This window comes from Trachemys scripta, chromosome 4, assembly GCF_013100865.1.
Source record: "Trachemys scripta elegans isolate TJP31775 chromosome 4, CAS_Tse_1.0, whole genome shotgun sequence".
Taxonomy (NCBI): domain Eukaryota; kingdom Metazoa; phylum Chordata; order Testudines; family Emydidae; genus Trachemys; species Trachemys scripta.
In genome coordinates, this window is record NC_048301.1 from 113,697,958 (window position 1) to 113,712,652 (window position 14,695).

General features: G+C 50.8%; 1 long non-coding RNA gene across 1 annotated transcript; it reads right to left on the minus strand.

Moving 5' to 3' along the window:
- Nucleotides 1-5,697: 5,697 nt before the first annotated feature.
- Nucleotides 5,698-13,138, minus strand: LOC117877385. The gene is made up of 3 exons (XR_004645699.1): nt 13,005-13,138; nt 7,277-7,439; nt 5,698-5,875 (listed from the first exon to the last, which is right to left on the minus strand). It is a non-coding gene; the product is annotated as an uncharacterized LOC117877385 (long non-coding RNA).
- Nucleotides 13,139-14,695: the final 1,557 nt, after the last annotated feature.

Below are 14,695 nucleotides of genomic sequence, written 5' to 3' on the forward strand. Positions count from 1 at the left end.
AGTGACAGCCCCTGTAACACTGCAATGGGAAGAGTGCCACCTACTGACTCACCAACACATCCAAGTGCTGACCTGGACCAACTCTTCTTAGCTTGCAAGATCACACAGGGCGAGGGTGGCAGAGTTTCAGGATAAAATCAAAGCACACCTCAAAAATGGGAGGACTTGTGAGGTTCGGCATTTAAGTGGCAAGCCAATCAGAGGGTATTTTGGGGGCCCTCCATGTAGTATGATTTACATCAGTTGTTTCACACTCTGTGTTCCCGATTGTCAGTGGTACGCTGCTCCCTAGTGGGGAATTGATTCCGAGAGCTGCAGCGTGGCAGGTAATGGGCAGTCGGGCATGCAGAGCTGAGGTGACAATACTAATCATGATTAATAACTGCACTTGGAAAGCACCGCGCACACACGGCACAGGCACCGCACAGTTAAACCACAACAACAAACAAGCAACAGCAACAATTAAAACGGCATAAAAAGGGCCGTATAAAAATCAGATAACTGATAAAAGGAAATGGTGTAAGGCACACTATTGATCTTGGTGCGTTTAAAGATCTATGTGTCAGTGCTTGTGGAGAGAGAGCTGGGACACAGTGGTGATTTGCCACGTGTTAACCCCGAGTTACCCACTTGGTGTGAACATTTCATTGGCAGGTGGGCGTGGCCAGGACTAGGCAGAGGTACTCGGCACAGCTCCCACCTGAGGCAGGCAGGAGAGCAAAAGGCGCCCTGAGATGATGTGCAGGTGATTACAGAGGAAGGGTCTGTGAACCTGCTCCAGGGGCCTTTGCAATCACTGATGTCGGGGGTATCAAGGGCACTCAGCACTGTCCCATCTCACAGGATCAGCCCCCAAAGCAGGCTCAGGAGTCCTGGGCATGGGTGATGTCAGGGCTGGATTTTCTGAGTCAGCTACAACTTCCCCTTTTCACTGCTTCACATTCAGAAAGTTCCTTGGACCCGGCTGGGACCATGCATCTTACCATTGCCCAGCCCCCATCTGTCCCTCTGATACTGTGGGCTTCCCTGCCCAGAGTTCTTAGTCACGCCCGTGGCAGCATTAGCTGGACACTGTCCAGGACAACTAACAACCGTGGAGCACTGCTCTCCCTGGTCAGGTGCAATGGATCTAAACGAGCACTTACCAGGGTCTGGAGAGCATCCCATTGCAGGGAGGCAGAGCTGTGTTGTGCTGGTCCCTGGGTTCTTTCTTCACCAGAGTGAATTGCTAGACGATTTGAGCTAGAAAACGCAGACACCTCTCTCCTTCCAGAGCATCTCCGCAGCATTTCAGCTTCTCGGCCTCTCCTGAGTGCAGGCCAGGGACGCAAGGTGCAAATGCGTCTGGATGTCCCATTTGCCCCTCCAGGCTGCTGGGCTAGCTAGAGACTGGTTTGACTCTGAGTGGAAGCTGATGCAGCCCCAGAGGTGGTTCTAATTTATGTCCAGTCAGCAACCCCACGCACTCCCTCTCGTAACATGCCCCCACCTGCCCCTATGCCAGCAGCTCCGAGGGGCTGGTACAGGCTGCCCTGGGGACTGAGGAGATCCAGTCCTTTTATGCTACAGGACTGCCATAAAGGGCCACAGTGCAGCCCAGTATTGAGGCTCTTGGGTTTGGTCTGTTCCTCTTAAGTCTCTTTCGCCCCAAGCTTTAACTCTCTTGCTCTCTGGTCCTCTTCCCCTTACTCTGTGCCTCCCAGCTGTCTCTGATTCTGAGCTGTTGTCTGCCCACTGGCTGTGGGAGGAGCACAAAGACAGGTAGGGTATGTCTACACTGCAATTATATACCCCCGTGCCAGCTGACTCGGGCTCAGGGGCAGTTTAACTGCGGTGTAAATGTTCAAGCTGGGGTTGGAGCCTGGGATGGTCAGCAAGGCCTCCAGCTCTGTGGCACTGCTGCCAGCAATGCCTGGGAGGGTCAAGAAGGGTCACACGCCCCTCCCCAGATGCCTGGGGGGGGGGCCACATTCAGCAGGGAACTGCAGCGGCGAAAGGAGCAGAAAGTGGGGTCACTGCTTTGGCACAGCTGTACTGTCCGCAGCCCTGCCCCCCAGGCCTTCTATGCAGCTGCGTCTCTTGGGGTCTGTACAGCCCCGCCGGAAGACAGAGCTGGGGGCAATACCGGTACAGCCATGCCGGAGGAGCTCCCGGCGTGGGGCTGTCCTCCTTTCGCCTGAAATCGGTATCCAGCGCAGCGGGAGGACAGAGCCTCCTTTCCCCAGGTAACGTGGGACAGGGAGAGTGTGGGGGCCTGGGCTGGGGGCGGAGCGGGGAGGAGTCACATGAGGAGGTCACGTGCTCCCCTTTAGCTGGTGCCCCTCCAATGAGTGTCCCTCCAATGAGTCACCCATTTGGACCTGACATTAATGCAGAGTGTGACCAATATACCTGGAATTCAAGGGAGGAGAACACCCCAGCCTAAGCCACTTTCTCAGCTGATCCAGCTAACGAGTAATTAGGCTTCACCTCAACAATTGTTGGGTCTTTCTAGGAACTTCGGCGCTTTTCCTAGCAGCTTCTCTCTTGATTTCAGAGGTGGAAAATCAGGAGCTGGCCAAAGTCAAGTGTCTGAGTAGATTCTTAGCTTTTTCTGTAACAAAAGCCTTGCCTAGTTTATTTGTCTTACTGCTCATCTATCTGCATTGGGAGCTAGAGTGGGGCTGAGACCCCAGTGGCCTGGTGAAAGCTATGCTTGCAAGGAGGAAAGACACCCCTGCAGGGAAAGCAAAGGCTGAGAGGCAGAAGCAAAGGTTCTAGTCCTGGTTTGGCCGGAACCTTACGAGGCTGATATTGAGCTAGTGGCTTAAGCTTAAGCCAACATGTCAGGCTCAGTCCATGTGGGTCCTGGCTTTTCAGAAGTGCTGAGGCCCAGATCCACAAAGGTATTTAGGTTCCTATCTGCCATTGCAATCCAAAGGCGTTAGCTGCCTCAATACCTGAGATTCATGCCTGAGCACCCACAGCTCCCATTGAAATCTGTGGTGATGAGCACCATAGAAATGCCTATCAGTAAAGTGTCACCTGGCTACAGCATTCTCCTCCACTCCTGGCCCCTGAGGATGGCTGCTGCCTGCCACCCCCGGGAAGGCTGCATTTCAGGGTGGATGAACTGATCCCGGAAGACCTCATCTGTCATTATGTTGTCATGTGCTGCGGGCTTTGGCTGAAGGATGTTGGACAAGTGTCAGTCGTCGTGGTTATTACTATTATTACTCATTTGGGTGAAGTGGCCCTGTGCAGTCTCAGGCTCTTGGCATCCTGTAATCAACAGCATCTGCTTGGAGCTCACAGCCAGAGCCTCAGCCTGTTGGATGCTTTCCTTCCTTGGTTTCAGTTCTAGCTCCAGACAGGCACCTGCGAGGCAATCAGTACACAAACCCAGCATCACATGGAGCCAGCCCCGCTCCTTCATCCCCAACCCCCCATCAAGGCAGAGAAAGGAACAAAAAACAGGGGCAGCCGCAGCACTGAGAAAAACAGAAAAAATAGGGGGAAAATTGAGAGGCCAAATCCAGCTTTGATCTACACCCAGTAAAATCCCACTGACAATAATAGTGTAGCACTATTGAGAGCTACCAGCTGACACTATTGCAGATAGCGTTACACGTTGGGTGTGAGAAGTTAGTTCAAGGAGAAATGCTTATTGTCAACTGTGGTGCAGTTCTCTTTAGATACTGATCACGTTGCCAGTAAAGTTAGTTCTGCCAAGGTCTCTCTGTCTGAGTGAATCACTTCTTAGGGGCACAGGCTATAAGCTATATCCAGGCAAGCAAAACAAAATATAACAAACATCTGCTCAATGGGCAGGGGCAGTCAAAAAAGCTAACAGAGTTAGGGACCATTAGGAAAGGGATAGATAACAAGACAGAAAACATCACAATGCTGCTATATAAATCCATGCTACACCCACAGCTTGAATACCACATGAAGCTCAGGTCGCTCTAGCTCAAAAAAGATCTATTAGAATTGGAAAAGGTACAGAAAAGGGCAACCAAAATGATTAGGAATATGAAACAGCTTTCATTCGAGGAGAGATTAAAATGACCGGGGGCAGGACTACACCTAAAACGCTGCAGTGCCACAGTTGCACTGCTGTAGCACTTCAGTGATGTTACTAGTGCACCAACGGGAGAGCTTCTCCCCTCGGCGTAGTTAATCCACCTCCATGGGAGGTGGTAGCACCCTCCCATAGGCCTAGCGCTGTCTATGCTGCGGGGGTTAGGTCAGTAGAACAGTGTCACTCAGGGGGGTAGCTTTTTCACACCTCTGAACAATGTAGTTGTACCGATATAAGTTTATAGTGTAGGCCTGGCTCAAGATTGTTCAGTTTAGAAAAAACAACAATGAAGGAGGGATATGCTAGAGGTCTATAAAATCATGGCTAGTATGGAGAATGTGAATAAGGAAGTGTTATTTACGCCTTCATGTAATATAAGAACCAGGGGTCACCCAATGAAATGAATAGGCAGCAGGTTTAAAACAAACAGAAGGAAGTATTTCTTCATACAACACACAGTCAACCCATGGAACTCATTGCCAGGGGATGTTGTGAAGGCCAAAACTTCAACTGGGTTCAAAAGAGAGTTGGACCTATCCTCCATGAACTTATCTGTCAGTGGCTATTTGCCAAGATGGTCGGATGCAACCACAGGTGCCAACTCCAGGGCTGGAGCACCCACAGAAAAAAATGAGTGGGTGCTTAGCACCCACTGGCAGCCAGCTCTCCTCCTCCCCCCACTGTCCTCCAGCAGCCCCACCAGACTACTCCTCTCCCTTCCTCCCAGCAACTCCCACCTGCTGCAGATCAGTTGTTCAGCGGCATGCAGGAGGCGCTGGGAGGGAGGGGGAGGAGCAGGGATGGCGCGCTTGGAGGAGAGGGTGGGAAGAGGCAGGGCAGAGGGTGGCCTTGGGAGAAGGGGTGGAGCGAGGACGGGAAGTGGCGGGGTGGGGGCTTAGGGGAAGGTGTGGAGTGGGGGCAGGGCCTGGGGCAGAGGGAGGGTCGAGCTCCCCCCTCTCCCCCGTAGAAAGGAATTCAGCACCTACGGACGCAGCCCCATGCTGCAGGTGTCTCTCAACCTCTGACTGCCATGCCAGAAGCGGGGCCTGGCAGACGGGATGGATCACTCAGTGATTGCCCTGTTCTGTTCACTCCTGCTGAAGCATCTGAGAGCGGGCACTGCTGGGCCCTGGAACTGTGTTCTTTGGTCAGCGTTACACACAGTGGGGAGTAGTGAACAGGAGGGTTCTGGGAGCAACTTGTCTTTGATCTCTTGTGGTTGTGGCTGTGGCTGCTGCAGTGGGTTGGAGTAGGCACCTTCCAGGTGTCCATGGTCTAAGGCTGGCTCCAGGGAGAGGAACTGGCTCTTCGGTTCCACCCCCTCTGTAGTCAAGGGGGATTCTCTGGGGAGCAGCTTTCAAAAGGACATAGGGAACCTCCCCTTACTTTTAGCCTCTTCCCAGCTGGATTACAGGATCCATCACTCGGCTGCTGAGTGTTGGTGCCACCTGCTGGGGAGTTCGGGTAATAATCCATGTTTGCAAATTTGCCCCTTCATCATCTGTTTCATGATACAGGCCAGGATAAATCCTAACAGTGCTGGTGCCATATTTGAGGAGCTGGGTAGGGATCACTGTGGCTCTCTTCACTGTTGCAAATCCAATGCAGGTATCTATCCCATTTACAAATGGGAAGCCCTCTCACATATGGATGAGCCCGCAGAGATTCAGAAGCTGAAGAAAGGAAGGACTGATGTCCATCATTATCGGTACCCAGGAGTAGCAAAAACTTGATCAGGAAGATTATGCCCATCTGATCCTTAAAGACTGAACACACGGGTTAGTTTTTCAGGTCAGTGGTTACATCTTCTGCAGGCTGCAAAGTAAAAGAATGTCTAAAATCGAATGTTCTTTTCATTGTTGATTCCCTTTTTGTGCGTCACTCAGCCTGAGCAGGGAACACAGACTAATCAGTTTCACTTTTGCTTAGTCAGTATCGAGTCTGTTTCATGCTGGGGTTCTGGCACAAAGCTGCAGTGTTGGGGCTGCAAACACCCAAGGCAAATGTTTAAAAATCTAAACGAAAGAAATGAAGTGCTGTGCACTTAGAACACATTTCTGTTGCGGGTAGATTCATGCAATCTATCCAGCCACCGTGTCTCAGTTCTGTATGGAAATTAAAGCCAGTGAAAGCAGCATTAGGGAACAGCTGATTTTCCATCCCACTGTGGGTGTATTTACGTCCTTAACCTGAGAATGGTATTAGTCAGTCCCCTGCCCTGTGTTCAGTTTAGTAATGGCTGTTACCTTGAGCAAACCATCCCATTCTCCTTGGCTCTGGGACTTTGAGGATGGCGATGGTGAAGGGATACAGGGTTTTTAACCAATCATACATTTGGGGCCTGATCTCCCAGGCCACGTCTGGTAAATGACAAACTGCAAGCACTTTTGTTCACACTGGGTGAAATTCTCCCCTGTGCAGAGACTCAGCACATGGCCCATGCACCACTCAAGTCCCACTTGAGCCCTTTCTGCACAGGGGAGAGTTTCACCCATTTCCATTGTGTAAAATCCTCCTCTGTAAAATCTAAATGCTGGCCTTAAAACAAGGCCCTGGAATGTGCCGTATGTGTAATAACCCTCCAAAGCTCCGAGAAGGGCCACTTTTAGTGGGGAAGCAAGGGATAGAATTTCTATCGTCATTAAAACACATTGGACTGCAGAGCTGCATGGGGAGGCCGAGGGGGAAATGATCTGTATTTTGCTGAAAGCTGGGGATGCTCACTTTGAATTAGGATTCCTGGCGTGTCTGCTTTCTGGGGTGCACTGGGGGGTGTATGCTTCTCCTGCTGCACAGGAATAACTCTGTGATGCTCCCCGAGGGTCCCCGGTGTTGTGGGGCATCTCACTACCACCTTGTCTGTGCCTGCCAGGGATCAGCTCCCTGACTCCAGCAGCCCTGAGCAATACAAGCCCTCCCCTCCCAGCTTATCGGGCTCCACTGTCCCTCTGCAGGTTAGAGATACGCACGTCCCAACCCTCGAGCCCTCCGAGCATCACCTGGAGTGTCCAGCCCCTGGTCCACTGGACATTCTCAGGAGTCACACATCCACTATTCCCAAAAGACCAGTGCTTCCCAACGACACCTGAGAACACACAGCACTTGGGTGTGCTTAGAGTGAACAACTGGTTACACTGTAAAACCATCATACGCCTTCCAGAGCCTAGACTTGCCTAACAAGACATTCTCCTGTCTCATAAAGTTGAGCTCACCTACCTCTTTCTCCCAGCACTTCACAACTTTGCTGGCTGTGACCATCCATTCACAGGACAAGCCAGCTGGCAGCGCGTCTTCTAGGTGGGTGACTCCTTGCAGTCTCCTGATATACCAGACTACTTCTTTGCTCTTAGTCACAAAAAGGAGACTCTCCTGCTGTGGGCTGTCATTGAAAGGTGACACAGGGCCAGAAAGTGTTAATTAACTCACAAACTGACATGACCCATGGCCGAACTTTAAAGACATGTTAGGAAGATATGTACATGAACAGAGCTTTGAAATGCAAAGCTGCATTGTTAGAGATAGAAGGATAGATGTTTGCTCAGGTCTTATGATGTAAGCAAACAAGTCTTGTCTATTACTATGGCTTTAATTCAAAGATAAAAAAAAAGAAGTATTAATAATAATTTGCATATTATTTCACTCAAAGCTGGCATGTGAGGTCTCTACTGAAAGCCAGTAGCCCAGTAGGCATCACAATCATTACAAAATGTATGTAAGGATATATGAAGCAAATACTCACCAGCAACCACACACCACACAACAAAAACACTAACCCAGGAACCTATCCTTGCAACAAAGCCCATTGCCAACTCTGTCCACATAGCTGTTCAGGGGACACCATCACAGGACCTAATCACATCAGCCACGCCATCAGAGGCTCATTCACCTGCACATCTACCAATGTCATATATGCCATCATGTGCCAGCAATGCCCCTCTGCCATGTACATTGGCCAAACCGGACAGTCTCTACGCAAAAGAATAAATGGACACAAATCAGACATCAAGAATTATAACATTCAAAAAACAGTTGGAGAACACTTCAACCTCCCTGGTCACACAACTACAGACCTAAAAGTCACAATTATTCAACAAAAAACTTCAAAAACAGACTCCAATGAGAAACTGCAAACCAGAATTAATTTGCAAACTGGATACCATTAAATTAGGCTCGAATAAAGACTGGGAGTGGATGGGTCGTTACACAACCTAAAAACTATTTCCCCATGTTAATTTCCCCCCTACTGTTACTCACACCTTCTTGTCAACTGTTTGAAATGGGCCATCCTGATTATCACTACAAAAGTTTTTTTTTCTCCTGCTGATAATAGCCCACCTTAATCAATTAGTCTCATTAGAGTTGGTATGGCAACACCCATTTTTTCATGTTCTCTGTGTATATATATTTCCCTACTGTATTTTGTACTGCATGCATCCCACGAAAGCTTATGCTCAAATAAATTTGTTAGTCTCTAAGGTGCCACAAGTACTCCTGTTCTTTTTGCTAATATTTAGGAAGACACTTAAGTGAAATATCCTATATGTTTCTTTGAAGGTTGTGGTAACCTGTATCTGAACTGTTTAATGGATAAATTACCCTGTGCTAATTGCCATAATGTTTAGGAGAAGGAAAGTTAAGCTTATTGTTTTCAGCTCACCTACATCTTTCTCCCCGCACTTCACAACCTTGCTGACAGTGACCTTCCATTCATAAGACAAGCCAGCTGGCAGCGAGTCTTCTTGGTGAAGGATACTGTGTGATTCCTTGCAATCTCCTGATATACCGGACTACTTCTTTGCTCTTAGTCACAAACAGGAGACTGTCCTGCTGTGGGCTCCTTCCTGGAAATTTTGTGATCTTTGTCATTGGCTGGTGGCTCCATAGGCAAACAGACTACATTGTAAGACACACACCTACTCTCTGCCTGGCCAGAACCTGGGTATCGCCTTCTGGTGACCTGTCTTAACTTACAAACCTTAAGAACACAGTTTTCCGTATAGCACTACAATCTTTTAACTGTTATCCTTACATACATTTTGCAATGATTGTGATGCCTACTGGGCTACTGGCTTTCAGTAGAGACCTCACATGCCAGCTTTGAGTGAAATAATATGCAAATCCCTGACCCTAGGGGATACTGTAACCAACCCCCTGCCCCCATGCACTGTGCCCTCTGCCAGTTGGTATCAAGGGATCCCTGGGTCACAAACTCCCATCCTTTTCATTGGAAGTAATGCACAGAGGAAGGCCTCCCATCCGGCCAGCTGACCGGTGGTCAGGAATGAGCCTCGTCTGCTTGCAGCTCATGTACGGCTCCCTCAGCTCCACTCCAAAGGTGCTCAGCTGTTGTTTTAGAGGCAAAGGAAAATGGGTGACAGCTCAGTGAGTGGAGAGACCTGGCACCTACATGGAGACGACCCAGATTGTTTCATGGCCTGACTGTGGCCCCATCGAAAGACCGCTGTGGCCATCAATGGGCTTTGGAGCAGGCCCTACAACAATAACATATACAAGAGAAAGAAGGGGACTGTGGGGGGAAACAAGCTCATCAAAGTGCTATCACCTTAAATGGGCGGAGGGTGGCGCTATAGCATAAGAAAGCAGATTGGCATGCGGGGGTTTGTAAGGGTCAGGCCTGAGAACGACCACAACTTGTTTCATTGCTGCCACAAGCTATTTCTTTCTTCACCACCGCAGCAGCGAAGGAAGCCTTTTAAAGCTCTCACACACCGGGCTGCAGCAGCTGCTCCTACGATTAAGTTCTTTGGGAGGTGGGCAGGGGGGTGCCCGGCTACTGTGTTAGATCCACAGACCAGAGAAATAGGACAGAGGGTCAAAAAATGTTCATGATTTAGAACACTAAGAGGCACCAGAGATCTGGTTTGTATTTCTTTTCTCACGCTCTCTCTCTAAAATTCCCTTCTGGATCTAAAGGTCAGACAGCTAATTAGCTAAAAAGTAAGCCTGATTGATACAGATACACAGAAAATACACAGCCGCAAATCCGGGAAGTTAAATAGTCATTAAAACTCCTCGTGAGTGATCTGAAGGGGAAAATACTGAACACATCAGATGCTCGTTCTAGGACTTCCACAGCCCGTGGGGGCTAATCTGATTTCCTGGCAAAAATGGGAAAAGTCTCTGTAATTTCCGTTACTACCCGCTCCAGCAAAGGCGGAGCACAGGCTGGAAGCTGACGTTTGATGATGGTACTGGGGATGGAATGTGCGACAGCCTCCCTTTCCATCTATGTTGGAATTAAACCTTTGCTACTTTTATGCATATTGGAATATAGCTGGGCCAAACCCTGTTCCCAGTTACTCCTGTGTAGCCTGTTTGTTGCCAGCAGCTCCTGTCTGGGAACTGCACTTTAAAACTATGCACTATGAACCTGCTAGGGGTGAACGTGGAGCTCTGGTTCCTGGCCGGATGGTGCCCGTGGTTTGGTGAGCTAACTGTGGGTTTGGATCTCGCGTCTCTTGTGGGAGCCTGGCCTCGGCTGGGACTGAGGAGACCCAGTTCCCAGCTCTGCCACAAACTCCCTGTGTGACCCTGGGCAAGTCACTTGATCTCTCCATGCTTCGGTTCTCCATTGTCCGCTTCCATTCTGAGTCCCTTTCTCCCACCTTGCCTGGTAAATCTCCAGGACAGGGCCTGTCTCTTCCTGTCTGCGCAGTGCCCAGCAATGGGGCCCTGCTGCTGAGTGGGGCCTCCGAGAGCTGCTGCAATACAAACAAATAATGCCAGAAAAAAGCCATCTGATTCCAGTGGCCAAGTGCTTCAGCCCCCTGGAGGACAGGGTGCGGTATCTGAGGGAAGCAGGGAAGACAGAGGTTCTGACCCTGGCTTGGGAGTGCCTGCATCTCTCCATGAACAGTCTGGCCGGGCTGTGGGTGAAATAGCCCAGTGTTCATTAACATTAACACTCACCCAACATACGTCCTGTCTAGTTGCCTCTTTGGGCAACTAGTGAGCCCCTTTGGGCTCCTGGCCTGAGTGTAGCAGTGAAGCGTAGGGCCGAATGGAAACAAGGCTTCTCAAGAGAGAGGCAGGAGGCGCAGGGGAGAGAGAAGGAGGAAAAGGGAAAGAGGGGAGGAGACCGAGCAAGAAAGAAAGAATGGACTAAAGCAATGGGAAGAGGGAGGTGAGCCAGAGGAGGAATCTGCTGGCTCCCTGCCTGGTTGGAGGGGGGCGTGAATGGTTCTCAGGCCCAAGCTGTCGCTCTGTCTTACCCGCCCCTTGGCGCGTCTGCCTCAGCCTGTGTCTGCACTGAGGGCAGGCAGGAACTTGCCCACTGCTGCCAGCCCAACGGTGCAGCTCTAGTGGTGATGGCAGAGGGGGAAGCAGTTGTGGGAGAGGAAGGGTGGGCTAGTGGTTAAAGCCCGGGGCTGAAACTCAGGATATGGGGTTCAATTCCCCTTACCCCTGTGTGACTTTGTTTCCCCTCAGTCCCTCTCAGCTCCCTCTCTGTCAGAAGGGCTAATAGCCCTTCTGTAACCAAGCCGGGCGCTGAGAGGGCTGTGGCAGTTCCACGAGCACAGAGCTACGGGTGCTCTGAGAACTGGGCGTGAGCCCTGAGCAGGTTCCCCTAAACCCTCACCCACTGTGAGGAACTCCTGACTGCCTTGCTGGGGCTGCCAGCAATAAACGGTGCAAACGCTCTCAGGATCAAAACGCCCCTTCCAGCCAGGCTGTAGGGACAGGCCGGAGCAGGGCTGTAACGGTAACAGTGTCTCCTTGGAATTGTCCTGCTGCTGGGCCCCCGGCAGCAATACGCTGTCTCTGCCCAACTCTCTGGCTCCCTGTGATCCCTCTGCTGCCTCCTGCTCTCATGCAGCCTCCGGTTCCCTCCCAAGCCAGCTCCCCTCTAACCGGAGCTTATTCCCTCCTGTAATCTGGGGTTATGGAGCCCCGTACTGAGGAGCTATTGCACTCGGGGGGAACAATCTGGTAGGCCTAGGGTGACCAGATGTCCCGATTTTATAGGGATTTTATAGATTTTTAGGTCTTTTTCTTATATAGGCTCCTATCACTCCCCACCCCCGTCCCGATTTTTCACACTTGCTGTCTAGTCACCCTAGGTAGGTCTTGAGTTTCTTTGACCACCACTAGGCATGAAAGGAGCGTTCAGGCCTCAGGCCCCTTCAGTCCTTGGCCTCTCTGATCAGACTTCCCTCTTAGGGTGAGGGGAAGGTGACAATCTGTACCAACTTTGGCATGGATAGCTAGGAACTGCATTCTGGGAGCCCCAGCTCGTGTCCTAAGTTCCCTCTAAGATGCGCAACTGCGCAGGAGGCCATCAGGGCACCTAACTCCCCCAGCCCCAGGGCTATGGCGGAGCGAGGAGAGACGCCTCTCCCTTCCAGCTCTGGAGCTGTGACAGGGATAGACGCCTCTCCCTCACAGCTCCGGGGCTGCAACAGGGATAGACGCCTCTCCCTCCCAGCTCCAGGGCAGTGGTGGGAAGAGGCGCCTCTCCCCCACCCAGGTGCTGCTGCAGCCCCAGGGCAGCCTGCACCCCAAACTCCTCATCCCTGGTCCCACCCCAGAGCCTGCACCCCCAGCCAGAGCCCGTACTCCTCCAACCCTTTGTCCCAGCCCTGAGCCCTTCCCTCACCTCAAACCCCTCATCCCTGGCCCCACCCCAGAGCCTGCAGCCCCAGCCAGATCCCGCACTCCCCCAACCCTTTGTCCCAGTCCTGAGCCCTCTCCCACACTCCAAACACCTTGGCCCCACCCCCGCCACACATCAGCTCCATATTGGTGCACATAGGAAAATTCATTCTGCACATGGATGGGAAAAATTAGAAGGAACACCGCTGTGTCACATCGTCTGGGCCACGGAATCACTAGTCCAGAGTAGCAGGGCTTTAAAAATCAAGGCAAGACTTGCCCCAGATCACAACTCGAGCCCCAGGAACTACTAATGAGCCATCTGCCTTACCCAGGGATTATTATGATGCATCCATCAGAGGCTGATGATACCCAAGAGTGGTGAGGCAGATCTGACCCTTCCCAGCGTATAGTGGAACGATGCCTATGAGACATCTGAACAGCACTGCAATATGCTTCATTCTAACCTCGTTTGATATTGAGGCACATGTGGTATTGACTCTTCTAGCTCAGTTTACAGGGCAGGATGGGACAAATTCTTTCAGCAAAGAAGGCCAAAGGCTGCTGGAGCATGGCAGCCAGCCAGCTGCCAGGACCGCAACTTACAGAGCTCAGAGGAATTTCACCTCTGGGGCAGCTGTAGATGGCAGGAAGGAAGAGCCTGGGGGTAGAGTAAATAGACAGTCCCGCTGAGGCGGCTGTGATTGGCGCTACCACTGGTGAGTCGTCTGTTTGCGCAGGGCCCTGCTGAGGGCAATTAACAGGTAACAGCAGCTTGAGGAGGCCACATGTGGTGTGCCAGATTCTTGCAAGAAGGCACAGCTCCATTCAGGCAGCAACAGCATCAAGACAGTCCATCATTCTAGTGCTTCTGCCCTTTGGGGAGGGATGAATTTCAGGGTTGGGGGAGGAGAACACATAGACAGGTAGAGTCCACTTGATCTCGGCCCCAAGATCCAAGTTAGCCCTGTGTAAATCAAGGGAGTTGGCTGGAATCAAGTAATCCTATAGCCTGCTTTTACCAGGGCAGGCCCACTTTCACATAGGATGGCTGTTTCCCAGAAATTTCTTCCAGGACATCTGCCAGGTCCTGGTTTTTCATTTCACCAGTTCAAGAGTCTAGGCGGTGGGGGTTGGGGTTGTGTCTTACTGAACTGTACCAAGCAGAATTTGCTGTTTGTTTACCAGGAACAAACAGTCCAGAGGGTGAACACAGAAAGAAGTGGGTTGTTGCCTGTGTTGGGGAAGGAAGGGTGAGAGGGTGTGAGAATGGATTTTTGTGTGTGTGTGTGGGGGGGGAACGGACGCATGTCCCATGTGGATTACAGATGGGGGCAGCCTGCATGTGGGAGAGGATTCTGGGGGACCTCCCTGTGTTTGTGAAGGGAAGGCTGTGGAGCATGTGACAGAGCCGTCGGGGTGTGAGACAGAGCAGTGTGGGTGTGATTTTGTGGGCGGGAGGAAAAGCACCAGAGAATGTTTGGTGGAGGAGAGAGGAGAGCATGTGTGAGATAAGGGGCGGTGGAGAGAACCCTGAGAGATTGGGGTCACTGTTTGTATGAAGGTTCCGTTTATTCAGAGATTCCAAGGCCTGAAGGGATCATTCTGATCAACTAGTCTGTCGTTCCTTAGAAAACAGGCCACAGAATGTCCCCAGACCAGTTCCTAGAGCAGAGCTTTTAGAAAAACATCCAATCCTGATTTTAAAAATCGCCAGAGATGCACAATCCACCACGACCTTTGGTAAATTGTTCCGATGGTTAATTATCCTCACTGTTAAAAATGTACATCTTATTTCCAGTCTGAATATGTGTCTAACTTCCACTTCCAGCCATTGGCTTGTGTCACACCTTTCTCTGCTAGACTGAAGAGCTCATTATTGAGTATTTGTTCCCCTTGTAGGTACTTATAGACTACAATCAAATCACCCCTTAACCTTTCCCTTGTTAAGCTAAATAGTTAGAGCTCCTTGAGTCTGTCACTATTAGGCATGTTTTCCAATCTGAAGCCTCTCCAATTTAT